Here is a 26,834-nt window from a genome sequence, read left to right on the forward strand (position 1 = left end):
GACTATACTTTGAGCACTAAGAGGCTACCAATAGTCTTTACCTGACCAGAATTATTCAACCTTCTCTTGGCTGATTTTCCAGAATAAGGGGAGATGAGATTACCAAGACTAAAGTAGCTGAGATTAATCTGTTGACAAAGGAAAACAATATAGAGAGCTACCAGAAATTCACTCATACTGACTGAGAGATGGAAAGGAGAGCAATCAGAGAGATTTTTTTTTCAATGTAGTATGACTTTTCTCAAGTATGAGAGAAAGTCTTTGATATGCACAGAATGCAGCTCCAGAAACATATTCATGAATTTATTAATTTTTTGAAATGTTTATTGGGGCTCCATATATCTTGCCATGATGGTAGATCTGGGGTTACAAAGAGAAACTACAATTTCTTCCCTCAAACTCTCATGGAATATATTTTGATAAGCAAAAACCAAAACGAAAGTGAGGTAAGCAAGGCAGATGGAGTGTGGGTCACAGTCAGAAAACATTAAGAAAGTTGCCTAGAATATGAAGTCAGTCTTCGGCTTAAGACTGCACATCTTTGTGTTTAATAATTGGGTCATTTAATCCATGATAGACAACACAGTCAGCAAAAATTGAAATAGAGATATTTTATCAGTGAGGCCAGTAACTCTAACATCTGAAACGATTGGGAATTTGAATAACAATTCTGGTGGCAAATGGAGCAATAGAAGTTGCATCTTATAAGCAGGTGCAATATGTAACATAAAGAGAGGACAGACCACAGAAAGACTAATCAAAGTACAAACTCAGATGCCTCATACAACCTCAAGCATGGAAAGCAGAAATAGTATAAAATTTACCCATTCAAATATTAAGTATTTATATTGCAGTAATCCTGTTCTGGCAATAAGAAAATGCCCAGGAAAAAAAATATTTGCAAATGATATAGCCAACAAAGGGTTAATCTCCATAGTATATAAAGAACACATACAACTCAACAACAAAAAACCAAACCACCCAATGTAAAAATGAGCAGAGATATGAACAGACATTTCCCCAAAGAAGATATATGGATGGCCAATAGGCACATGAAAAGATGCCCATCATCACTGATTATCAGGGAAATGCAAATCAAAACTACACTAAGATATCACCTTACACCCGTTAGAATAGCTAAAATAACCAAAACAAAAAATAACAAATGTTGGAGAGATTGTGGAGAAAAAGGAACCCTCATACACTGCTGGTGGGAATGCAAACGGGTGCAGCCACTATGGAAAACACTATGGAGATTTCTCAAAAAATTAAAAATAGAAATACCATATGACCCAGCCATCCCACTACAGGATATCTATCCAAAGAACTTGAAATCAGCAATTCAAAGAGAGCCATGGACCTTTATGTTCATTGCAGCATTATTCACAATAGCCAAGATGTGGAAGCAACCTAAATACCCATCGACTGATGACTCGATAAAGAAGATATGGTGTGTATACACACACACACACACACACACACACACACACACACACACACACACACAGTGGAATACTATTCAGCCATAAAAAAGGATAAAATCGTCCCATTCACAACAACATGGATGGATCTTCAGGGTATTATGTTAAGTGAAACAAGCCAGATAGAGAAAGACAATCTCTGTATGACTCCACACATATCTGGAAGAATGACACACCTGTGGACAAAGAGAACAGATTAGTGGTTACCAGGGGAAAGGGGGAGTGGAGAGTGAGCACAAAGGATGAAGTGGTACACCTATAATATGAGTGACAAATAATAGCGTACAACTGAAATTTCACAAGGTTTTAAACTATCATAACCTCAATAAAAAATAAAATAGAAAAAAAAGGAAAAGAAAATGCCCAGGAAGACTGAGATCTCCTCTAGCCAAGTAGGGAGGACAGAAAGCACAAAGTTGGGGCAGGCAATCCACTGGGATAGCAGCTCACACACTGGTCATCCAATTTTCTCTTGCCCATGGGGCTATTTTCCACTCAAAGGTGAAACCAGTCTAGCTTTAAATGTAGACAAATATGAGCATGAATAAAACATGGGATGAACAAGGAAAATTCTACAGATCAGGTCAGAGACTATAAGAAATTCAGTAACAGTACATTCTGAAGCATATAGTTTTTAAATTTTCCATGTGCGCAGTGTATCAGAAAATAGGCAAGGTGGGTAGACTATTTGTTATAAGAACATGTTTAGTATTTATCCTCTTCATTAATCCTCTCTCAAAACAATATTGATTCAGACATTTTTCTTGTCAATAAAGTAGTTTGAACTTCAAAAATCAAACAAATGTGGGAGGCAAAGATACATACCTAAGAAGATAAAGAAATGTTTGAAATGCATGCAGATGTATTTTTTAAAATTACAAAGTATTAACTATTCTTTGTGATGGCAGAAGAATGTGCTTTGAGGACGGGAATAGCCACCCTTAAATGAATTTCCGTTACTCTCCTTACAAGTGCCTTTCTCCTGTTCTTCATTTATAACATGTAACGCTTGTTGGGCTTTAGTTGGTATTTATAATGTATGATACTTTGAACTCACGTAGAGTAGGCTTTGCACAATGGCGAAGTGAAAACATACAGGAAAACAATTGACATTGGGAAATTCTAAATAGGTAATAAACGACACACTTGCAGAGCAATAACTTTGCTATTTATGGCTAGCACAGCATAATTTGGGCAGTTCCCACATCTATGGTTTGCTCTCTGTCTCTGCTCAGTGAATTCTTCCACATAGGCTTCTAAATGAAGGACAGAGAAGCCAAGGAATCACAAGGTTCCAGGAAATATTAATGTCCATAAGGTTTGTAGGGGTTTGGGGAATGAGGAACAGATTCAGAGAACAAAAAAGGCAGTGGTAGAGAGACCAAGCGGTTCTAGAGCACCAACCCGTTTCAATAAAAATGCTCTTTTCTCCTTATTTTTTTTATCTATTGGTCTTCTCTAAGATGTTTTATTGGAAGAGCAGTTCTGTGAAAAAAGGTCCAGCTATGAAAACTCATTTGAAATCCTCAGGTATAATCCAGAATTTATGGTGCACTATAATGTGTTCTTTTTGTTTCCTAGGAATTTGTTCATTAGAATTTTCTGAGTTACCTCAAATAATGAGAATAGAGTGTTTAATTTAAGGATAAGGAAAAGAACTACCTGAATTCAGGAGCTTTGGGATTGGTATTAGGTGCAGAAAGGAAAATGAACTATTAACAACCCATCCCTATCTGTGTTCTAGATGAGAAATACAGTGTATAGCACAATATAGCTTCCATGTCAGATAGAATATTTAGTAATCAGAAAAACTCTAGACCTAATTGCTTATAATCCTAAGTAGCTCTAAACTTTGCCATAATCCTAGAGAACCCAGTCTGGAAAATCCATTAATAGACCATCTGCATGGATGCATCCAGTACCAGAACTCCATGAGTTTCACAGCATACAGATATATATACTCAAGAATTCTTGCAGTTTTAATATTACAATTAAATATAGCTTAATACAATAATAGATGCACAATACACCTTAAGTGTTATCATTCATTTAAACATAATAGATGACAATGAGTTTTATGATTCTCACTAAAGCAATGCTCCACGTCCTTGCATTGCCAGGAAATAAAAACTTGAAAATACTGTGACAGTTTATTAGGAAAATAGATTTAGTGATTTCAATTCCAAATTGTGGCTTTGCTCTTTCTAGAAAACAGAGTATGAGTCCTTCTAAAAGTAACACCTGTCCTAGCTCCAAGTTCAGAAACCTTAGTTATCCTCCACCTGCTTTGCCTATGTTGACTCACACTCCCATTCTGAAGATATGTTTGATTTATTTTACTAATTTCACATTTTTTTGTCGTTCCTTCTGAACAAACAACAAAGAATGTGATAGTTCCCTAGGCTCTATGTTGTGAAGCATTTTAGGAAACACTCTGCCAAGCCCTCCCTTGGATTAGTGCATATCTACACTTTCTCTGGGATTCCTTAGCTCACTGAAATGTGTGACACTAGTTCTCCTCTTGATGAGGAGTCATGGACCCCTTTAAACTACTCTATATTGTGCATTCCTATGAATGATGCTCATTAAAGGAACAACATAAATTCAATATAACTGCTTAAACATATATGGTAGAAAGATATGCAAAATACAGTCTAACTAGTAAACATTGGCATATGTTTGGAGTACTGCTACCCTCCCCAAACTAGGAGACTTAAAAAAAAGTTTGATATTGTTCTAGACCAGATAAAGAGGCTTCATAAAACTTAATACTGGAGAAAACAAGGATTAATTATTCATTAATTTATTCAAAAAAATTTACTGGAAAGTAATGGTCTTACTTGAATTTAGGTAGAGCAATAGTTTCCTTTTTCAGAGGTCACTCCTCTGGCAATCTCAACATTCTGGAGAGTAGTCTAGATGCAGAAAGCAAAAATAAAAAGTCCTGTGAGCATTCAAAACAGAAGCAATAAAATCTGTACCCTGAAATTTATTCACTTTCTCCATAAAGCATTGACACTTATTTCACATACAATTTTGCCACATTTCCTTGTCAGTTTCTAGGAGTAACTCAAAGCCTTGTGAATCATCAAGAGGGGAAATAAGATAAGTATTTCCCAAATGACTAATGTCATAAGACTAAGTTTTACAGAGCACAATTAAAGGAAATTGGCTTTAAAAGAAGTACAAAAAGATATTTAGTAATTTGACCAAAATTGCATCTGCCAGTAGTTGGCATTTAGATCTAAATTACCAATATTGCAGCCTTTAGAATTAGACTCCAAGTTTAAACTATTGATAATATTTAAAAGCATTCCTTGTGAAGAAGAGCCTGTTGATTTGATGCAAAGAAGTAATTCCTACTTTCAATGAGACATAGCTGTTAACTCAGTTTTACACTGGGGGAGAGGAGTTGGTCTCTGTAAATCAAGGCCTGAGAAACACATTGCTAATCCTAAATGCTAGAATGATGTTCTGACTTTGCCACTTAATTTTTAATGATCCCATTTATGTTATTTGTCTTCTTGTGAACTCAATAGTAGTTTTGAAAATACTCTAAAACTTTAACAAAATTGTTAGCCAGGTGAGATGTCATATTTATAGAACATTGATTATCATGAGAAGTTCCAGGGAAATGGAGCTGGCTGCGTAAGAGTTTCTTATACAGCTCATCAGACACACATCTGATATAGTAGATATATTCTGATTCTGAATCTGATTCAGATTTATACAGAGGCCCATGAATATAGATTTCTAATAATTTTCCCAGAGAAATCTGAACCTTAGCCAAATTGAGAGCCCTAAAATAGAATATAAGCTTCTTGGCTGCAGTAGGAATAATTCCAGAATGGCTCCTAGATTCCCTCCCCCTAGTGTCCACTCTATATCATCCCTTCCCTGGGATTGTGGGCTGAGCTTGTGACTATGATGTATTTAACTCCTGGAGTGAGGTTCCATTAGATGACAAAGGTGAAGGGATTTTGCAGCTATAATCTCCCAAATTAGTTTACTTTTGAGTTACCCAGTTTGAGGGAGATTATCTTGGCTGGCCAGACTTGGTCAGGTGGGAGCTCTTACAAAGGGTCAGAGATTCACCTGGAACAGATTCCCTTGTTGGCAGAGGGCCACATGCCTAAGTCCTCTAGAAGGCAGCCACTTGGCGCTCAGAACAACTGGTGGCTGGCACACGACATAAAAATGGAGAAATCAGTCCTACAAACAGAAAGAACTGGATTCTGCCAATGACTTAAATGAAATTGGAAAAAGACCTCAAGCTCTGGATGAGAGCGCAGCCTGGCGCACACGGAGACTGCAGCCTTGGGAGACCGTGCATGTGATTGAGGAGATTTGACTTATAAGTTTAAGAATTCAGAATTATGTATTAAGTAAGAATATATTAATTGAGCTTCAATCATCGACACTGTATCTCAGGAAATACAAAATTTAAGCTTTTGTTGTTTCTTTAGTTGCTTTTCATAAACATTATTTACCCTAACCCCATTTTTTCCATTATTTTTTTGTATAGATGTATTCTATGGGTTTACTTCTGAAATAGTAAATATACATCAAACATCTCAAATTAAAAACAAAACAAGCATGTCCAGGTTCCACAGGACTGCTGTTGAGATGTGAGAGTAGGAACATTCTTTAGAGAACAACGTGCTGCCCTCACTCAGGCTGGTCCACACCTGGTTTCTATCAGTATAGAGAGAGGGGATATTAAAACTTGAATCCAATGCCCAAGCTGCCATTCTCATATCCCCAAGTGCAAGCAGTACCAAGTATACAAAGTGAAGAAAGGAGAGGAAACTCAATGTCTCAATATCTTAGCCAATGTCTTTTGTTCACATACCAGCTTCAAATCCACAACCAGCGACTGATTTTTAAACAACTGTTAGTATCTCTGCTAAGACTTTAATGTAACACTGTGAGTGAAACAAAGAAGCCAAATTAAAACTAAATCAAAACAACAGGGAGCCAAAGGAAGAACTCACTACGGCTAATGAATTAAATAAACACCTAAAGAAACTAAGTTGATTAATTGATCATTTAAGAAAATAGGAGAAAGGAGGGATTCAAAGTTTCTGCCACCCAGAATATACGAGGCAAAAAAGAAATCCCAAGGCCCTCACTCCTATGTTTTTGCACAGGTTCTCAGCTCCTTGGCTGATCTGCCTTCTTATCTCTACCTTTCCAGTCTTTATATGTTCTTTTTATATGTGATATCCAGGATTTTAAGTTGTACTCAAGTGGCAGAAATAGACAGAGCTGATTCTACTCCAGTTTGTTCAAACCAGAAATCTGTCTCCATTTTTTGATTAGGAATGTAACAGGAACTTTTAAATGTGAAATTTAAGAGTATATATTTGACTTTTAAAAACACATTCCTGACTTCAGTTTTTTGGGGTGTGTCATTAAAAATAGGTATATTTATATTATCTATATGCCCTATACTGGCTTTCCTTGAAATAAATTACTATTCACTGAAAACACTAAAATATCACTAAGGAAAACAAAATCAAGCACAAATATGGAAAAATTAAAGAAATTAAACCTAAAATATTTTGGAACACTATTCATCTATAGAGAAATTTAAAACAATTGTTCTGCCTGGAATATTATTTAATGAGGCAAGACATTATCAAAGTACTACTTGGATTTCAACATAGAGTTTTATCATAGACTTTGTAAGACAAATTCATCATTACTTGATTGGAAAGTAAATTTTGATGTGTTTTCACAACGTTTTTCTATTTATGAACAGTAAGAACTTTACCAGTCATGGCTTTTTTTTTTTTAAGATTTTATTTTTTTCCTTTTTCTCCCCAAAGTCCCCCAGTACATAGTTGCATATTCTTCGTTGTGGGTCCTTCTAGTTGTGGCATGTGGGATGCTGCCTCAGCGTGGTCCGATGAGCAGTGCCATGTCCGTGCCCAGGATTCGAACCAACGAAACACTGGGCCGCCTGCAGCAGACCGCGCGAACTTAACCACTCGGCCACGGGGCCAGCCCCTCGTCATGGCTTTTTTAAATGGAATGTTTGTCACTATTTGAAAAATGCTATCAACTTTGATCCTTACAAAAAGTAAGAGTGAGCTATTATACAATTGATGTCAAGAAAACTATAGCAAGCTTTCTTCTTACTCAATCTCACTCCAGCACCCTGTTACAGTTAACAAAAGATATTTTGTGTCCTCCAAACATCAGAGTCTTTTGTCACAAAATAACATGTGTTGTAACAGAGTGACAATCTCAAATTAAGCTTCCCAGTAGTGGCTAAAAACACACATACTGCAGAGTGCTATAAACACAAGGTCTCGATTTGTGTTCAAGGGGCAGGCTATGTAGAAAGCATTCCATACTACAGGAGGAGGGAAGGAGTATTATGTGTTACCTCAAGAGTTTTTTTTCAAGAATGCCTGAAAAGAATTTTTAATTAATTTTAATACTATTTATAGAAAAATAGTAAGTTAATGATGTTTTATTTGCTTTTTTATATTTCATAATACATTTTGTAAGATTACTGTGGTAAAGCAATGAGATAATTTGTCAGAGTAAGCTTAGGATGACAGAGATAGGGAGAAATCACATCTTGCAAAACCATTGTAGTGGGGCCAGCCCCGTGACAGAGTGGTTAAGTTCTCCTGCTCCGCTTCGGCGGCCCAGGGTTTCGCTGGTTTGGATCCTGGGCGCGGACATGGCACTGCTTGTTAGGCCACGGTGAGGCAGCTTCCCACATGCCAAAACTAGAAGGACCCACAACTAAAAATTATACAACTATGTACTGAGGGGATTTGGGGGAGAAAAAGAAGAAAAAAAAAAAAGATTGGCAACAGTTGTTAGCTCAGGTGCCAATCTTTAAAAAAAAATTGTAGAGATTATAAAAAGAGTCATAATTCTTAACTCTTCTCTGTATCCAAATCTTTTGCAATTAGATTTCATAACATCTCTCAGTGAAAGTGTCTAGTTCCATATCACATAAATCTCTATTGGGCTTGGTCATTAATTTGCAGCAGAAGTAAACATACGCTGGTAGTGCAACTAGAGCTCAGGAAGCTTTGCATATTTCCACTTTCTCTCAGAACTTTCCAGTGGAAAAACAAGCCCAGAATATCTTGCTGGATGATAACAGCTCATTTGGAGGGGAGACTAGTTGACCTATCTGAGGGCCTGGATATTCGAGAATTCAGCAAAGTTGCTTATGCGACCTACAGTAGAACATAGAAATATGCAAGAGCCAAGAGGAGGGATTATCAGCTGACCGACAGACTCATAAACAATAGAAAATACTTATTTTTTCAAGTTACTGAAATTTGGCATAGTTGTTATGCAGCAAACACTAAGTGATACAACCACAGAACTGGAAAAATTTTGCATGCAATTGCATATATAACAGACACTTTTATGAATCTCATATTCGTTTAAGTAATTTACATTGAATTTCTTAAGGAATAATTATATGTACATCTGCTTATTGTATCCAGAGAACATCCTTTGTAGACCTCTACATAGGCATTAGTCTGTGAATTATTTGATATTCTTCTGTCTTCTATTTCTATCACTTTGGTGATAAAATAAACCTGTATACAATTATTGCAAAAGTCAAAAGTTATAGTCAATGTCCTTCACTATAGCCACATAAATTGATCTCTTATTGTCTGGAATTAAGGCAGCAATTTGGAAAACAGTTTCATAGTTTCTCAAAGTGTGAAACAAGTCTACAAGAGATGTCTGCTATTTCATGTCTTAACAGAGTTTCACAATGGGAGCATGCTGAAGTCTTTGAAATAAAATGTTCAATGACGAAAAATCAAGTACCTGAAAATGGAATTTGTTATAATTCAGTTTTTATAAAGTTAAAACAGAAGAAAATTAACACCATATCTTTTAAACATACATTTTCTTTAAAGAACAAGGGAAAGGAGAAGATTCTGGAAAGATGGCAGAGTAGGAAGCACCAGAAAATTGTCTCCTCACTTAGGAGACAATTATACTGGCAGAACCTGTCTGATGTAACTATTTTGGAGCTCTGGTGTCTACTGAAGGCTTGCAGCTTCCAGCATAAGACTTAAATGGTAAATTGTAGTTAATTTCAGCTCTTAGTACAGTAGCAAGTAGTCATCTCCCATCCCCAGCCCTGTGGCAGATGCCGTACACATGTTTCTAGAGCAGCTTGGTAAGGTGGGAAAAAAGGACCCTGTACTCCAAATATTGGGAATCTGTGATCTGATCACTGATTGCTGCTTCTTGTCACAGAAGTCAAAGAGATGAGCAGTCATCGTTGTTGCACCGTTCCCCATTGTAGCAAGTCCCTTCCTCTCTAGCAGAAGTGACTTCTGGAGGGATTAAAAGGCCTATGCTCTTTCCCTCCACCTTTACTTTTTCTCTTTTTTCCCTTTTGGGAGTCTGACATTAAAGACAAGGACATGCAAATGCAGCTGTATATACACTGAAAGTTAGAAAGCAACAGTGTGTGCCAAGGGAAAGGGCACAGGCTCAGAAAAGACCTTAGTAGACCTTAAATTTACACCTTAGATTAACTATTGGCACAGAGACAGCCTACAAAAAATTGTTTAAAAACAATAACGAAAAGAGCAAACCAAGGGAAAAAGGAGGATATGATTTCCAGGGTTACCACATTATTAAATTCAAATTTCCAGTTTTCAACAAAAACATCATCATGAGGCAAACAAAGAAACAGGAAAGTAAGGCCCATTCGAAGGAAATAGACAAACAGAAACTGTCCCTGAAAAGCTGTCCCTGAATGGCAGATCTACCTGACAAAGACTTTAAAACAATTGTTTTAAAAGTGTTCAAAGGAAAATATGGAGACAGTTGGGAAAATAATGTATGAACAAAATAGAAATATCAATAAAGAGATAGAAAGTTAAAAAGAAACCAAAAAATTTGGAGCTGAAAAGTACAATAAGTGAAAAATTTACTAGAAGTATTCAAAGGCAAATTTGAGCAAGCAGAAGAAACAATCAGTGATTTTGAAGATAGGACAATAGAAATTATTGAGTCTAAGATATAGAAAGAAAAAAGATTGAAGAAAAGTTAACAGAGCCTAAACGACCTGTGAGACACCATCTAGAAAACCAACATAAGCATGGGAATCCCAGAAGGAGAAGAGAGGGGAAAGGGGCCGAGAGAACATTTTAGGACATGCTGGCTGAGAACTTTCCAAGTTTTATGAAAGACATTAACATGCACATCCAAGTTCAAAGAGCTCCAAGGAAGATGAACTCAAAAAGAAACATGCAAGGACACATTTTGATCAAACTAACAAAATACAAAGAAAAGACAGAAACTTCAAAGCAACAAGAGAAAATGGACAATATACAAGGGATACTCATAAGATTATCAGAAGATTTGTCATCAGAAATTTTGAAGACCAGAAAGTAGTAGGTCAATATATTCAAAGTGCTAACAACAACAACAACAAAAACTGTAAAATAAGAATCCTGTCTGTAGCAAAATAGTCCTCAAAACTGAGGGAGAAATTGAGACCTTCCTATGTGCAAAAGCTGAGGGGACTCATTACAGTTAGACCTGCCCTTCAAGAAATGCTCAAGGGATTTCTGTAAGGTAAAATGAAAAGACACTAAGCAGAAACTTAAAGTCATATGAAAAACTAAAGTTCTCAATAAAAGTAAATACATAGACAATTATAAAAGTTAGTATTATTGCAACTATAGTTTCCAACTTTACTTTTTTATTGCCTACATAATTTGAGATGAATATGTGTTTTTAATTATTAGTCTAAAAACTAGTATTATTATAACTTTGGTTTCTAACTCCACATTTTTTCTACCTAATTTAAGAGACTTATGCATTTAAAAGAATCATTAATTTGTTTGAGAGCATAAAATGCATAAAGATGTAATTTTTTGACATAAACATCAAAAAGTGGTAGAGATAGAGGCATAAAAGAACAGAGCTTTTATATGTTATTGAAGTTAGGCTGCTATAAATTTAAATTAGAGTGTTATAACTTTAGGATGTTAAGTGTGACCCCCATGGTAACCACAAAGAAAATAGTTATAGAATATACACAAAAGGAAATTTAAAAAGAATCTAAACATTTCACTACAAAATATCAATTAAACACAAAAGAAGAAAATAATGTGGGACAAAAAACCTACAAGGCATAGAGAAAACAAATAGAAAAAAATGACAGAAGTAAGTCTCTTATTAGTAATTACTTTAAATGTAAGTGGATTAAACTCTCCAATCAAAAGACAGAGATTGGCAGAATGGATAAAAACTTATGATTCAACTAATATACTGTCCTCAAGAGACTCATTCTAGATCAAAAGACACAAAGAGACTGTAAGTAAGAGTATATGGATAAAGTTGTTCCATACATATAGTAATCAAAAGAGTGAAACTATGACTCAACTAATATCAGACAAAATAGGGTTTTAATCAAAATTTTACAAGAGACAAAGAAGCACATTATATATTAATGAAAGGTTCAATACAGCAAGAATATATAATAATTATAAACACTTAGACATCTAATAACAGACCATTCAAATACATGAAACAGAAACTGAGAGAAGGGAGAAATAGACAAGTTGTAGATTTCAGTACTCCACTCTTAATAATGGATAGAAAACCAGACAAAAGATAAGTACAGAAATACAGGACTTACACAGTACAATAAGCTAAGTAGATTTAACAGGCAGACCTAGTACACTCTGCCAAACAAAAACAGCATAGACATTCTTCTCAAATGCTCATGAAACATTTTCTAGGGTAAAAAATTAGGTGAAAAAAATGAGTCTCAATAGATTTAAAAAGATAGATATCAAACAAAGTATCTTCTCTGACCACAATGGGATGAAGTTAGAAGTCAATAATAGAGTAAAAAGGAAAAATTCATAAACTTTTGGAGAATCAACAACACATTTTTAAACCACCAATGGATCAAAGAAATCACAAGAGTAATTATAAAATACATAAAGATGGATGAAAACAAAAACACAACACACCAAAACTTATGGGACACAGGAAAAGTATTGCTAAGGGTGAAATTTATAGCTGCAAACTCTTATATTAAAAACAAAAAAGATCTCAAATGAACAGACTAATTTTTACAACCTATGGAACTAGGGAAAGAAGGTGAAACTAAACTCAAAACTAGCAGAAGAAAGAAAATAATAAAGATCATACTAGAGATAATCAAAATAGATATTAGAAAATCAATAGAACCAAAAGTTGCTTTTTGGGAATGTCAAGAGATTTGACAAGCTTCTAGCTAGATGCTCCAAGAAAAAAAGAAAGAAGATTCAAATTAATAAAATCAGAAATGAAAGTGAGGACATTACTGCCAAATCTACAGAATTAAAAAGATTGTAAGAGAGTACTATGAACAATTGCATGTCAAAAAGTTGGATAATCCAGATGGGAAGGACAAATTACTAGAAGCATAAAACCTATGAAGACCAAATCAACAAAGAAATAGAAAATCTGTATAGACTTATAAGTAGGAAGAAGACTGAAACACTAACCAAAATTCTCCAGGCATAAAAAAGTCCTGGACCTTCACTGGTGAATTCTACCAAAGATTTAAGAACTACTATCAATCCTTCTCAAACTTTTACAAAAACTTGAAGAGGAGGAAACACTTCGTAATTCACTCTATGAGGGCAGCATTACCCTAATATCAAAACCAAGCAAAACACTGCAAGGAAAGAAAACTACAGACCAATATTACTTATGAACAATGATGCAAAAATCCTCAACAAAATATTAGCAAACCGAACTCAGCAGCATATTAAAAAGATTTTACACCATGACAAAGTGGGATTTATTATGGCAAAGATGGTTTAATTTATGAAAATCAATTGATGTAATACAGCACATTAACAGAATGAAGTGGGAAAACCATGTGATCATCTGCAATGGTGTAGAATAAGCATTGAGCAAAATTCAACATACTTTCTTGATAACAATTATCAACAAGCTAAGAATAGAGGAAACTACCTCAACAGAATAAAATCCATATACTCACACAACAAATATCATATTCAATGTTAAAGGACTGAAAGCTTTTTCCTCTAAGATCAGGAACAAGGCAAGGATGCTTGCTTTCACCAATTCTATTAAACATAGTCCTGGAAGTAGTAGGCAGAGCAATTAGGCAAGAAAAAGAAATAAAAGGCATCAAAATTGGAAAGGAAAAAGTAAAATTATCTCTGTGTGCAGACGATTTGATCTTATATGTAGAAAATTCTAAAAGTTCCATGTAAAAAACTGTTAGAACTAATAAATCAATTCAGCAGATTCACAGGATACGAATGAACACACAAAAGTCAGTTGTATTTCTATACACTAACAATGAAAATCTGAATAGGAAATAAATACAAAAGCAATTGATTTACAATATCATCAAACAGAAAAAAATACTTGGGAATTAATCACAGGGTTGGAGACTTTTACAATAAAAGAAATTAAGGAAGATTTAAATAAATGGAAATTCATCTCATGTTCATAAACTGAAAGACTTAATATTGTTAAGATGTCAATACTACAAAAGATGAGCTGTAAATTCAATGCAATTTGCATCAAAATTCCAATGGCGTTTTTTTGCAGAAATAGAAAATTCCATCCTAAAATTAATATGGGATAAAGGTATACAAAATAGGGGGAAAAAATCTTGAAAAAGAACAAAGCTGAACGTCTCTCACATCCTGATTTCAAAACTTACTACAAAGCTATAGTAATCAAAACAGTCTGTATGGCACTGGCATACATTAGGGAAATGCAAATCTAAATTACAATGAGACAACATCTCATAGCTGTTAGGATGACTAGTATCAAAAAATCAAAATAACACTCTTGGCTTTAACATAATCTTCCTGGAAACCTCTGTGCCATGAAAGCCAAGTGGAGGAAGCAGTGAATGCGCAGGCTGAAGCCCAAAAGAAGAAATATGAGACAGAGAGCCAAGTAAACTGCTGGTTCATGTACCCAGGGAAAGCATAGGAGCAGAATTAAGGAAAGCCAGAGGCCAGGGATGCTAGTACAAATTGTGGGACTGTTCCCATTTTGTGGGTGAGCTTTTGAAGAAACTGGAATATTTGTGCACTGTTGCTAGGAATGTAAAATGTACAACTGCTATGGAAGTAGCCCAAGTGTCCATCAATGGATGCATGGATATGCAAAATGTGTGTACATACAATGGAATATTATTCACTCTTACAAAGGAAGGACATTTTAACATATACTACAGCTTTTATGAACATTGAGGACATTATGCTAAATGAAATAAACTAGTCACAAAAATACAAATATTGTATTATTCTACTTATACAAGGTACTTAGAATAGTCAAAATCATATAGACAGAAAGTACACTAGTGGTTACCAGTGGCTGGGGGCAGGGAGAAATGAGGGGTTATTGTTCAATGAGTATATAGTTTCAATTTTATAATATGAAAAGAGTTTTTGAGATAGATGGTGGTGATGGTTGCACAACATATGAATGTATTTAATATCATTGAACTGTACATTTAAAAATGGCTAAAATGGTAATTGTATGTTATGTGTATTTTAGCACAATAAACAAATGAGAAAAAAAAGCAAAGGAGAGAATGTACATTTCTCAGATAAGATAGAGTACACTCACTTTTATTTATTCTTCCCCTCTAACAACAACTAAATAACGTAAAAATATTTCAAAAGACAATCATAACATGACTCTAAAAGGTGAAAAGAAAACATGAACTGTCTGGGGAACTCAAGACTTCTGGAATGTCACTACAATGAATCCTTGAATTTTACTTTTATTTTCATATATCCCAAACCAGTGCCTGGACAGCCCTGCAACTCATAACTGCCAAAAAGTATAGGATAAAATAAAAATACAAAACAAACAAATTAAATAAATAAAAAGCCTGCTCTCTCTATCCTAAGCATAGGGAATGGTCAGCTCAGCAAAGACATCACAGGGAGAAGCACTCCCAGTCTACACTCCAGGCAGCCTTAGGCCCTGTTTACCACAGTGTGAACATATTCAGGTTCCCTGCTGAACACCCACCTCATGTTCTGGACAGTGAAATCAACGTCAGTGGAGTCCCTATCCAACACCCCCAGCAAACAACACACCTATCCAGGAAAGTAGCAGTGTCAGTGGGGCTTAGCTAAGAGCACATCCCTACTTGACACTTGAAGCAGCTGCAGCCTGATCTACAACAGCAGCAGCAGCATAGGTGTCTCTTCCTGCCACCTGGGGCAGTGGTAGCCTGATCTGCAGTATCAGTACAGCAGGAGCTGACAACGGAACTATGACCCACCAAAGACATGAAGTGGCACTAACTTGATCTGCTGCAGTAGCAGCATCAGCAGGGATCCCAGCTCAAGAATTGAGACAGCAGCATATTTGATTTGCTACAATAACAAGGTGAGACCCCACTTCATAAGCAGAGCAGCATCAGAACTGGCTTGCTGCAGCTGTAGTTTTAGCAGGTCCCTGTAGGACACTTGGGAGAGTGGCAGATCTACTCCATCATACTGCTAGTGACCAAGGCCCAGCCTTTCCTGAATTTCCCACCCAACAGCAACTGTCAGCCTAGTCAGTATATGCATGGTTCTAGAGGGTGACCAGTGGAGCAAGAAAAATGAAGCCAACAAGAATACCATTGCAAGGGCTTTGAAAACTAAACCTTCATTGGTTTTACAACTCACAATAGTAGGCCAGGACTTACATCATAAAGCAATAGGATGATTGCCTGCTAAAATTAAGATTTAAATAAGATCAAGACTCTCCTAACATAATATATAAAATGTACATTGTACAATAAAAAAATAACTCATCAACACCAAGAGCCATTAGAAATACAATCTGAATAGAAAGTGCAAGCAACAGACACAAACACAGATGAATCAGATGGTGGGATATCTGAAAAGGATTTTAAAGCAGCAATCATAAAAATGCTTCAACAATTATAAATTCTGCTGTAACAAATAAAAATTTTAAAATGGTAACAAAGCAATAGAAATTACAAAACAGAGCCAGGTGGAAATCAGAGAATTAAAGCTATAATAACTAAACTTTTTTAAAAAGTCACTGGATATGCTTAATATTAGAGAGGAAATAAAAGAAGATATAACCAGTGAACAGAATTTACTTGATTTTAAAAATAGACAGAAAATAGACTAACAAAATATTAACATACACTCAAAGACTTAAGGAAAAATAACTAAAGGTCTAACCTTTTATCACTGAAAATTCTTATGTAGAGAGAACAGAGCGTAAGATGAAAAAATTATTCAAAGAAATAATGGTTTAAAGCTTCTCAAATTTGGCAAAGAACATAAACCTACAGATTCAAGAAGCTGATCAAACTCAAAGAGGATAAATGAAAAGAATTTACATAAAAACACACTAATTCAATTTTTAAAAAGCATCGACAGAAAAAATTCTAAAAGGAGCAAGAAAGAAACAAATTGTTGCCTCTAAAGAACACCAAATCAAATAACAGCAGATTTTTTTTATCTGAAACCATGGAAGCAGAAGGAAGTGGCACATTTTCAATTATTGAAAGATAGGAATAGTCACATGAAAGTTCTATGTCTGGAGAAACTACCCTTCAGAAATGAAAGGGGAATTAAAATATTCTCAGAATATGGAAAATTAAGGAAAAGTTATAGAAAAACAGAAAAACCGAAGAGGAAAAAAATCTAAGGAAAACTAAGTTAATTTGTTGCTGGCAGAGCTACCCTCATGGAATGGTTAAAGGAAGGGGCCAGCCCAGTGGCACATCAGTTAAGTTCACACATTCTGCTTCTCAGAGGCCCTGGGTTCGCTGGGTGGATCCTGGGTGTGGACATGGCACTGCTTGGCAAAAGCCAAGCTGTGGTAGAGGAATATGGGCATGAATGTTGGCTCAGGGCCAGCCCTCCTCAGCAAAAAGAGGAGGATTGGCAATAGTTAGCTCAGGGCTGATCTTCCTCAAAAAAAAAAAAAAAAAAGAGAGAGAATGGTTAAAGGAAATTCTACAAACAGAAAATGATAATAGAAGAAGGTAGGGACTGTTATAAAGGAAAGACAAACAATGAAATAAATCAAAAGGCAGATAAACATAATCGATTAACCTTAAAAAATTTCCTAAATCCTATTTTATGGTTGAATCAAAAAAATTAGATCATGTGATGTGGTAGTCAATGTATGTAGCAAAGGTACAAAAGTATGTAATATATATATATATATATATGCACACACACATATAGCATATATACATTACATGTAATATATATATTACAATAAAGTTTTAATACTTTACTTGAAGTGATAAATGTTGATACTGGTATGCTATGATACTGGTTACTGTTCAAGTAACTACCTAGAAAGAAAGAAAAAAGAAACACAGAAATGAAAAATAGTAAGAACACAATAAAACCAATAGTAACATGGCAGACTTAAGCTCTAAGATGTTTATAATTTCTTTAAATGGAAATGATCAAAATATACCATTAAAAGACAGAAATTAGCAAAATGCGTTAAAAATCCCAACCCAACTGGGGTTGGCCTAGTGGTATAGCAGTTAAGTTCACATGTTCCAGTTTGGTGGCCCAGGGTTCGCTGATTCGGATCCGGGGTGTGGACCTACGCACTGCTGGTCAAGCCATGCTGTGGCAGGCATCCCACATATAAAGTAGAATAAGATGTTCACAGATGTTAGCTCAGGGCTAATCTTCCTCACCAAAAAAAAAAACAAAACACAGAAATGGAAAAAATACACAACTGTTTAATCATGTGACTCTTCACTTTCAGTTCTTTCATGGATCACCATTGTCTTCAGGACACAGCCAATATCACTTAGAATAATGGTCATTGTTCTTAATGATTGGTCTATAAGCCTTGACTTTACAATCTTATCTTCTCCTCAGTTTTACTATTCAGAAGTCAGTCCTCTCTTTGTACCAGTGCTGCTTTTCATTGGTAGTTGCATCTGCCAGGACTCCCCTTTCCCTGAACCCCTTAGCCTCTGATCCCTTCTGCCAGGCCTGCTCCCATTTGTTCTCCAAAACTCTTCCAGAATGTACTCACTCTAGTCTATGGCCCATGCTCAAGTAGTACACTTCCAAAGTACCATAGCTAGCCTGCACTTCTACAAGAGCACAGCGAGTATCAAATAAGCTAATATATGTGTAACTGTGCTGTCAACTTCAAAATGCATAGCCTACATTATAAGGTAATTACAAGCTACATATATTGTTACTTCGGGAGATTTAATACCCATATTACTATTCAGGAAGATCACAAACTACACATTTTATTATTCAGAGAAATTTAATAACATTATATTATTTTAGTTACATTTCATTCCCATGAACTGTAAAGCTTAAATAGCTCTCTGGTCCGTAATATAACATCAAAGTACAAACAGGAAAAGCAGGTCAAAGCTTCTAAGTAACCACAGCAAATCTTGAGCAATCCCTATGATCCTTTCAGAAAACTGAGACATTTTCTTCTTGGAAAAAAGTAATTGTTTGAAAACAATAGCATTTCCCCTTTGAATTCATTTCAGAAGTCAACAAAAGGTTACCAGTTACCTTTAGAACACATATTGTTTATATCGTTTCTTTCACATGGAAATTTCAGATATAATTGAGAATCAATTTGCTGTGGCAAACTCTGTGTCAGAAACTAAATTCAATCCCACAAGCCTCCAAGTGAGGATTGTTTACAAACAGTTATTTTAGCCCTAAAGATTACTAAATTTTTCTCAAAAGATTTGGCGTAAACTGCATCAGAAATTAAGTGCAACGCCCAAGAGCTTGTCTTCCTTTTATTAGAAAACCCAGCGAACACGTCCTTCAATACGTCCTGCATGAATGTCAAACGTGCAGAGATTTCTACATGTTTCTTGTTTTGAATTAAAATTTTTCCCAGCTGATTCTTCATTTTAAATCTATCAGAGACGTATTTGTTTAGGTAATTGGGCTTATTTTTCAGTAGTAGAGGAAGCTGCAGGTGGATTCTGAAGAATTTGGTTTAATCTCTCCTTCTATCTTACTGGTGGTATTCCTCATCAAGATAATTAAGGCTGAACAGTGGTTCCCTTTCACAGATAATGAGATTGGTAAGACCAGTGGGGTAGTATAAGTTTGAGGGCGGAATGAGAAAATGTCTCTGAAAGCATCATAGAAATACAAGACACTGCTATTGAATAAAAATTGCTGATAGGGTCAAATAAACAAACGTAAGCAGATGGCTTTTAGTTTTAGTGAAGCTTCAAAATAAGTACAACTATTTTATTCACTTTTTTAATTCACATATCAAATATTAAAAATATTTTCTAGTTAAGCATACTATAACAATAGATTAAAGATACATTTTCTTTTTTTCCATCAACCAAAATTCCATTGAGGTTACAGTAAAGATGTTGGACCAACGTAAGACAAATTTGTAAAGAACCGGAAAGGATACAACAAAATTTTAGAAGTTAAAAATTAGATGGTTGATGAATAACTTGCTTAGAGGGCCAAAGAGTGTGTAAACCTGTCCTAACCCACCAGTTGGCAAAGAATAGGAATGAGGCAATTTATATTCCAGAATTCCATTAAAGCTAGGAAGTGTAGAAATTAGATTAGTCTGAAAATATTGCCACAAGTGGGACTGAAAATAAGAAAATTAATTTATAAGGTGTCTAAAGAGTTAAGTCACAGAATGTATTTGCCACAAAATACAACTGAAAAAAAGGGAATATTTAAAGAACATTAAAAATCCTCTAAAAGTCGATTAAAAAAGACAACTCTATAAAAATGGACCCAAGACTAGAACAGCCATTTCAGGGCAGAAGAAACTCAAATGACGAGTAGTCATATCAAATGTACTCATGTTCACTGGTGATCAGGCAAAGGCAAATTATATTCACAACACAATGTCATTCATAACCATCTAATAGGAAAACAATTCCGATAATGATTAGTTGTGACTAAGTAGAGTGATTTTTACACTCTACTAAGAACATAAATTGGTAAAATCACTATGGAAAATAGTCTGGTGTTATTTATTAAAGTTGAAGATATCCATATCTGAAGTCCCATCAATTTTATTATCAGATATATACCCATTTAAAAAAACAAAACTCTTGCACTTGAGCATCAAAATACAGGAAACAGTCTGTTCACCAAAAGCATTTTTATAATAGCCAAAAACTTGAGAAAAACAAGGATATATCCATGGAAAAAATAGAAAAATAAACAGTGCAATATTAGTGTAATGGAAAGTTGGTTACAACAGTGAAAATTAGCTAACTACTGACCAGTGGTATCCTTTAGCATCCTCAAAACCACTTCATATCTTAAAAAAGTATTCAGTATCCAAGGAGTTATTGTGTATCTGAGTCACAAAGATCAATACAGACTGTAATAGAAATTAAACTAAGAAATTTGAAAAGTATTTATCAATTCATTCAAAAATAATCAATTTATTATGCTAACATAAATAACATAATCTTATAAAAACAGCTATTTTTCACAGCAAAATAAATTACTGAGAAGAGTGTCATTGTTATATATATATATTTTTTTGCAAATCTCTTTACTGTCTACCTTAAGAGATGAGAGCCAGATTGTCCTATTTGCTTCTCCATTGTATCTGTTGTGATATGTTGTTTTGAGTGAAGCAGATGAAGCAGATTCAAGTTTCTCCAAATCTAATTTTCTTTTGAACGCTTTTATTTTATGATCCACAACAAATACGGTCACTTTTCTTCGAAGTAATACACTCACTTCACTCACTTTTGAGAAAATGTCTGCCAAATACTCAAGCCTGAATAAATATATTTTATCTGTCAGTCCTACTTTCAAGTAATAATGGAGTTCCATGAAAAAAGTGTTCGAGTCACAATTAAATCTCTTAAGTGCTTTTTCTTTAGATAACCATTGTGCTTTGGTGTGCTGCAGCAAGTTGTATGTTTACTTCCCATTTCTTCACACAAAATATTAAAATGATGTGCACTCAAGGGTGGAGATTTAATAAAATTATGTTTTTTCTGCTTCATCAATGACATTTTTAGATATAACTAGCATTCTTTTTTAACGATGACTGCATATCAATTAAAAATTCTGTGACTACTCTATGGTGCCACTGCTTTGATTCACACTAAGGCTCCAATGGTTTTACCCACCATTGCTTTTGCACCATTGGTGCATGTGTAAATATAGTTCAATAGACAAATAAAAACTTGGTATTTATCAATATAATTTTGACATCTCAAACTTTGAGAGGATCTCAGACACTGCCCCCTCCCAAAGGTCTGTGGATATCACTTTGATAAATACTGCTAAAATGAACTCAGATACAAATGAGCTTATAATCAAATAGAAGAGGAAAATCTTACACATGCTGCACACCAGAGAGTAATAAATGACTTGGAAATTCAAAGTGCTCTGGGAATTCAGGGGCCAATGAAATTATCTCCTTCTTTTTGTCCTGGGAAAGCCGTCTTAGATTTAGCAAATTTGCAGATACAGGGACTGATTCTCCAAACATAGAAATTAGAGAATCAAATGTGTGGAAATGAGAAAGTGCCTGGTATATAAGCTGAAAAGCAGGGGCATGATTGTAATTGACATAGACGTTGTATGACCCAGCATAACCATGGCAGCAGCTGACTCCAGGGAATTGTTCCTGCTCAACTTTTGACTGGGTCAACTCAAACTATTAATTCTACATGACCAATTTCCAGTTGAGTTTCTTCTTTCTCTCCATTATTTAATGATCAAAATTATTTTTAGAGTTGAGCTCAGAATCATTGAAGCCACACATTTAAGGAAATGACTAGTTATGTTTGGCCTTCATTTTTGAGATATAAAATATAAAAAAACTGTGCTAAATATATTGAATTTCCCTAAGTAGGTATATTACCTTTAATGAAGTAATTCATATTTAAATGAAGAATTTCATTCTGGTAATTAGTTTAGTTAGTTTGTTCTTTTTTTCCTTAGAGATATCCTTAAAAAAAAAAGAATATATGTAAGAGATGAATAGAGATCATGTAAATTCAGAAACTTCTATATTTTCTAAAATTTTAGTCTTGGACACCATGGCTCCACCATAATCTGTCTCTGAAAGTGGGAAAAGGATAAGTTATTGATCTACAGAAGTATCAACCTAATTTTACACCTCAAGGAACTAGAAAAAGAAGAACAAATGAAGTCCAAAGATAGCAGAAGGCAGGAAATAATAAAGAGCAGAGCAGAAATAAATTAAATAAAAACTAAAAAGAAAATAGAAAAAAATCACTGAAACTAAGAATGGAGTTTTTTAAAAAGATAAACAAAATTGATAAACATTTAGGTAGACTAACCAAGAAAGAGGACTGAAGCAAAATTATAAATGAAAGAGTAGACATTAAAACTGAAATACAAAAGAATACAAAGGAATCAAAAACCATAAAAATACAAAGGATCATAAGAGACTACTACTAATAATTATACACCAAAAAATTAGCTAATCTGGAAGAAATAAATTTCTAGAAGCATACAACCTACCAAGACTTCATCATGAAGAAATAGAAAATCTGAACAGATCAATAATGAGCAAGGAGATTGAAGTAGTAATCATAAAACTTCCAACAAAGAGAAGCTCAGGATCAGATGCTTTCCTTAATTAACTGGTGAATTCTACCAAACATTTAAAGAAGAGTTAATACCAATCCTCAATCTCTTCCAAAAAATTGAAGAGAAGGGAAGACTCCCAGGCTCATATTACAAGCCAGCATTACCCTGATATTAAAGCCAGATAAGGACACTACAAGAAAAGAATATCACAGGCCAATATCTCTGATGAACATAGATACAAAACTCCCAACAAAATTGCGGCAAGCCTAATTCAACAGTATATTTAAAAGATCATACACTATGATCATGTGGGATTTATCCCTTGGATGCAAGGATGAATCAATATACATGAATCAATAAATGTGATATATCACATTAATAGAATGAAAGATAAAAATCATACAATCTCTTCAATAGATTCAGAAAGAGTGTTGCACAAAATTCAACAACATTTTATGAAAAAAGCTCTCAAGAAACTGGATGTAGAAGGAACATACCTCAACATAATAAAGGTTACTTATCACAAAACCACTTCAAATGTCATACTCAACAGTGAAAAGCTGAAAGCTTTTCATCTAAGATCAGGAACAAGGCAAGGATGCGCACTCTTGCTGCTCTTGTTCAACACGGTACTAAATGTCCTAGCCAGAGCAATTAGGCAAGAAAAAGAAACAAAAGGCATCCAAATTGGAAAGAAAAAGGTAAAACTGTCTCTGTTTGCAGATGACTTGATCTTATATATATAGAAGACCCTAAAGATTCCACCAACAATCTTTTAGAACTAATATATGAATTCAGTAAACTTGCAGCATACAAAATTAACATGCAAAAATCAGTTGCATTTTTATACAGCAATGGTGAACTATCTGAAAAAGAAATAAAGAGAACAATCTCATTTAAAATAACAACAAAAAATAAATTACTTAGGAATACATTTAAGCATGGAGGTGAAAGATCTGTACATTGATGAAAGAAATAGAAGGCACAAGTGAATATAAATACATCCCATGTTCATGTTTCAGAAGAATTAATATCGTTAAAATGTCTGTACTATCCAAAACCATCTACAGATTCAACACAATCCCTATCAAAATCCCAGTGGCATGATGGAATCATAAAAGAATCTTAATTTCCAAAGCAATCTTGAGGAAGAAGAACAAAGTTGGAGGCATTACACTTCCTGACTTCAAACTATGCTACAAAGCTACAGTATTTTAAACAACATGGTTTTGGAATAAAAACAGATACATAGACAAATGGAACAGAATAAAGAGCTCAGAAATAAACTCACACATATATGATCAACTAATATTTGACAAGGGAGCTGAGAAAACTCAATGGAGAAAGAATAGTCATTTCAATAAATGGTGGAGAAAAAACAGAATATTCACATACCAAGGAATGAAATGGGACCTTTATCTTACACAATTCATGAAAATTAACTAAAAATGGATTAAAAGCTTAGATATAACACCAGAATCCATAAAGCTCCTCGAAGAAAACATAAGGAAAAATCCCCTTGACACTTTTTTCGGATATTACACCAAAAGCCCAAGCAACAAAAGCAAAAATAAACAAGCGGGACTATATCAAAATAAAAAGCTTCTGCAAGCAGAATAAACAAGCAAAAAAATAAAGAGACAATCTATAGAAAGGGAGAAAATATTTGCAAACCATCTATCTGATAACAGTTTTATATCCAGAAAAATAACATGAGGAACTCCAATAGCTCAATACCAAAAAGACCTCCAAATAATCCAATTAAAAATGGGTAGAGACACTGAATAGATATTTTTCCACAGAAAATACAAAAATGGCCAGCAAGTACATGAAAAGATGCTCAACATCACTAAACCCCAGGTAAATACGAACAAAAGCCAAAATGAAATATCACCTCACACCTGTTAGAATGGCTATTATCAAAATGAAAAGAGAGAAAAGCTGGCAAGGATATGGAGGAAAGGAAACCCTGTGAACTGCTGGTGGGAATGTAAATTGGTGCAACCACTCTGGAAAACAGTATGGAATTTCCTCAAAAAATTAGAAATAGGACTACCTTATGATCCAGCAATCCCACTTCTTGGTATTTACCCAAAGGAAATGAAATTACTATTTCAAAGAGCTATCTTCTATTTCATGTTCATTGCGGTATGATTCACAATAGCAAGATATAGAAACAACCTAAATGCCCATTGACAGGTGCATGGATAAGGAAAATTTGTTATATATATATAATGGAATATTATTCAATCATAGAAAAGAATGAAATTTTGACATTTGTGACAACATGAGTGTATCTTGAGGGCATTATGCTAAATGAAATAAGTTTGAGAAAGACAAATACTGTATTATTTCATTTATATGTGGAATTTCAAAGAAGCTGAACTCACAGAAAAACAGAGTAGACTTTCGGTTGCCAGGGGCTATGGTGTGGGTGCAATGGGAGATTTTGGTCAAAGTGTACAAACTTCCAGTTATAAGATGAATAAGTCCTGGGGATCTAACATATAGTATGGTGAATATAGTCAACAACCCTGTATTATATACTTGAAAGTTACTTAGTAAATCATAAATGTCCTTACCTGAAAAACCATTATAATTATATGAGGTGATGGATGCGTTTACTAACCTTATTGTTGTAATCATTTCACAATACATATGCATATCAAATCATCACGTTGTACATCTGGTACACAGTGTGATACATTAATTATGTCCCATTAAAGCTGGGGAAAAAAAGAAGTAATCATTAAAAGGTGTGTATCTTGATACTCACTATGGACCAGGCCTCCCAAACTAAGCAGAAAATTTAATTTGTCACCTACACAAGGACACTTTTGAGAGTGATAGATATACCTAATAATAACTCATTAGGACAATAGGCATAAACCAGGAAGGGCCTGGTGAAAAGAGGGCATATGTTTAACTTATCCCAAACTGACAGCTGCTTTTGTTTTTGTCTTCCAATGGACATTTTCTTAGAAATTTTTGGAAGAACTTTTTTATATGTGACTTTGGTAACCACCTTTATAACAGTGTTAACTTTGTCGATTTATTTCCATTTACAAGAATGTGCAAGACAGAAAATGTGCTTGTGCTCTACACAAAGCATTCAGTAGGAATCTTGAGAAAGTGTGAATTGTCCTGTTTCCTTTGCTGAATTCTTGAATTTTGTCTTCCTTTTTATGATTTTAATTTTTTTATTATAATAAAAACTCCTAATTATCAGATAACATACTATCTTCATGTTCCAGGAAATTCTATAGTTCAAAGTTCTCCTTAAGGCTGTTGTTGCTCTAATACTTAGATTTCCTCCTTTTTCAATTGGGAAATAATGAAGATGCAGAGGATAAGTTCTTAACTGCATGATGTGGTGTGTGGTACAATATGTATTTTGTGTATCCTAATGTATTTCTGTAATCAGATTCACTTTACAGCATTTTTCAGACAACTCTTGAATAGCAGTGTTTACTAAGGTATAATTTCAACAGAATAAAATTCTCAGATTGGAAGGTGACAGTTTGATGAGTGTTAACAAATGTACATAGTCTTGTAACCATTCCTCTGACCAAGATATAGAACATTTCCATAACTCCACAAAGTTCAGCCCCCAGGCACAATCACTATTCTGATTTTTATCATCATAGTTTGACCTGGAAAGCAAATAAATGAAATAATACAGCATATGTATATTTTTCTATCTGGCATCTTTAACTAAAAAAAATGGTTTAGAGATTCAGCTATGTTTTTCTGCGTATCAGTAGTTCATTCT

General features: G+C 34.6%; 1 protein-coding gene across 7 annotated transcripts in view; it reads right to left on the reverse strand.

Annotated features, from left to right (window-relative positions):
* Nucleotides 1–26,834, reverse strand: part of SNTG1 (syntrophin gamma 1) — an 865,152-nt gene that overhangs the window by 552,580 nt on the left and 285,738 nt on the right. For 5 of the 7 annotated variants that reach the window (XR_011543069.1, XM_070630619.1, XM_070630623.1 and 2 more), the window contains one exon: nucleotides 4,322–4,396. The exons of the other annotated variants lie outside the window; for them this stretch is intronic. The gene's annotated coding sequence lies outside the window, so the exon portion shown is untranslated. The remainder of the gene's footprint in view (nucleotides 1–4,321; nucleotides 4,397–26,834) is intronic. 7 annotated transcript variants of the gene reach the window in all.

This window comes from Equus przewalskii, chromosome 8, assembly GCF_037783145.1.
Source record: "Equus przewalskii isolate Varuska chromosome 8, EquPr2, whole genome shotgun sequence".
In the NCBI taxonomy this organism is placed as follows: domain Eukaryota; kingdom Metazoa; phylum Chordata; class Mammalia; order Perissodactyla; family Equidae; genus Equus; species Equus przewalskii.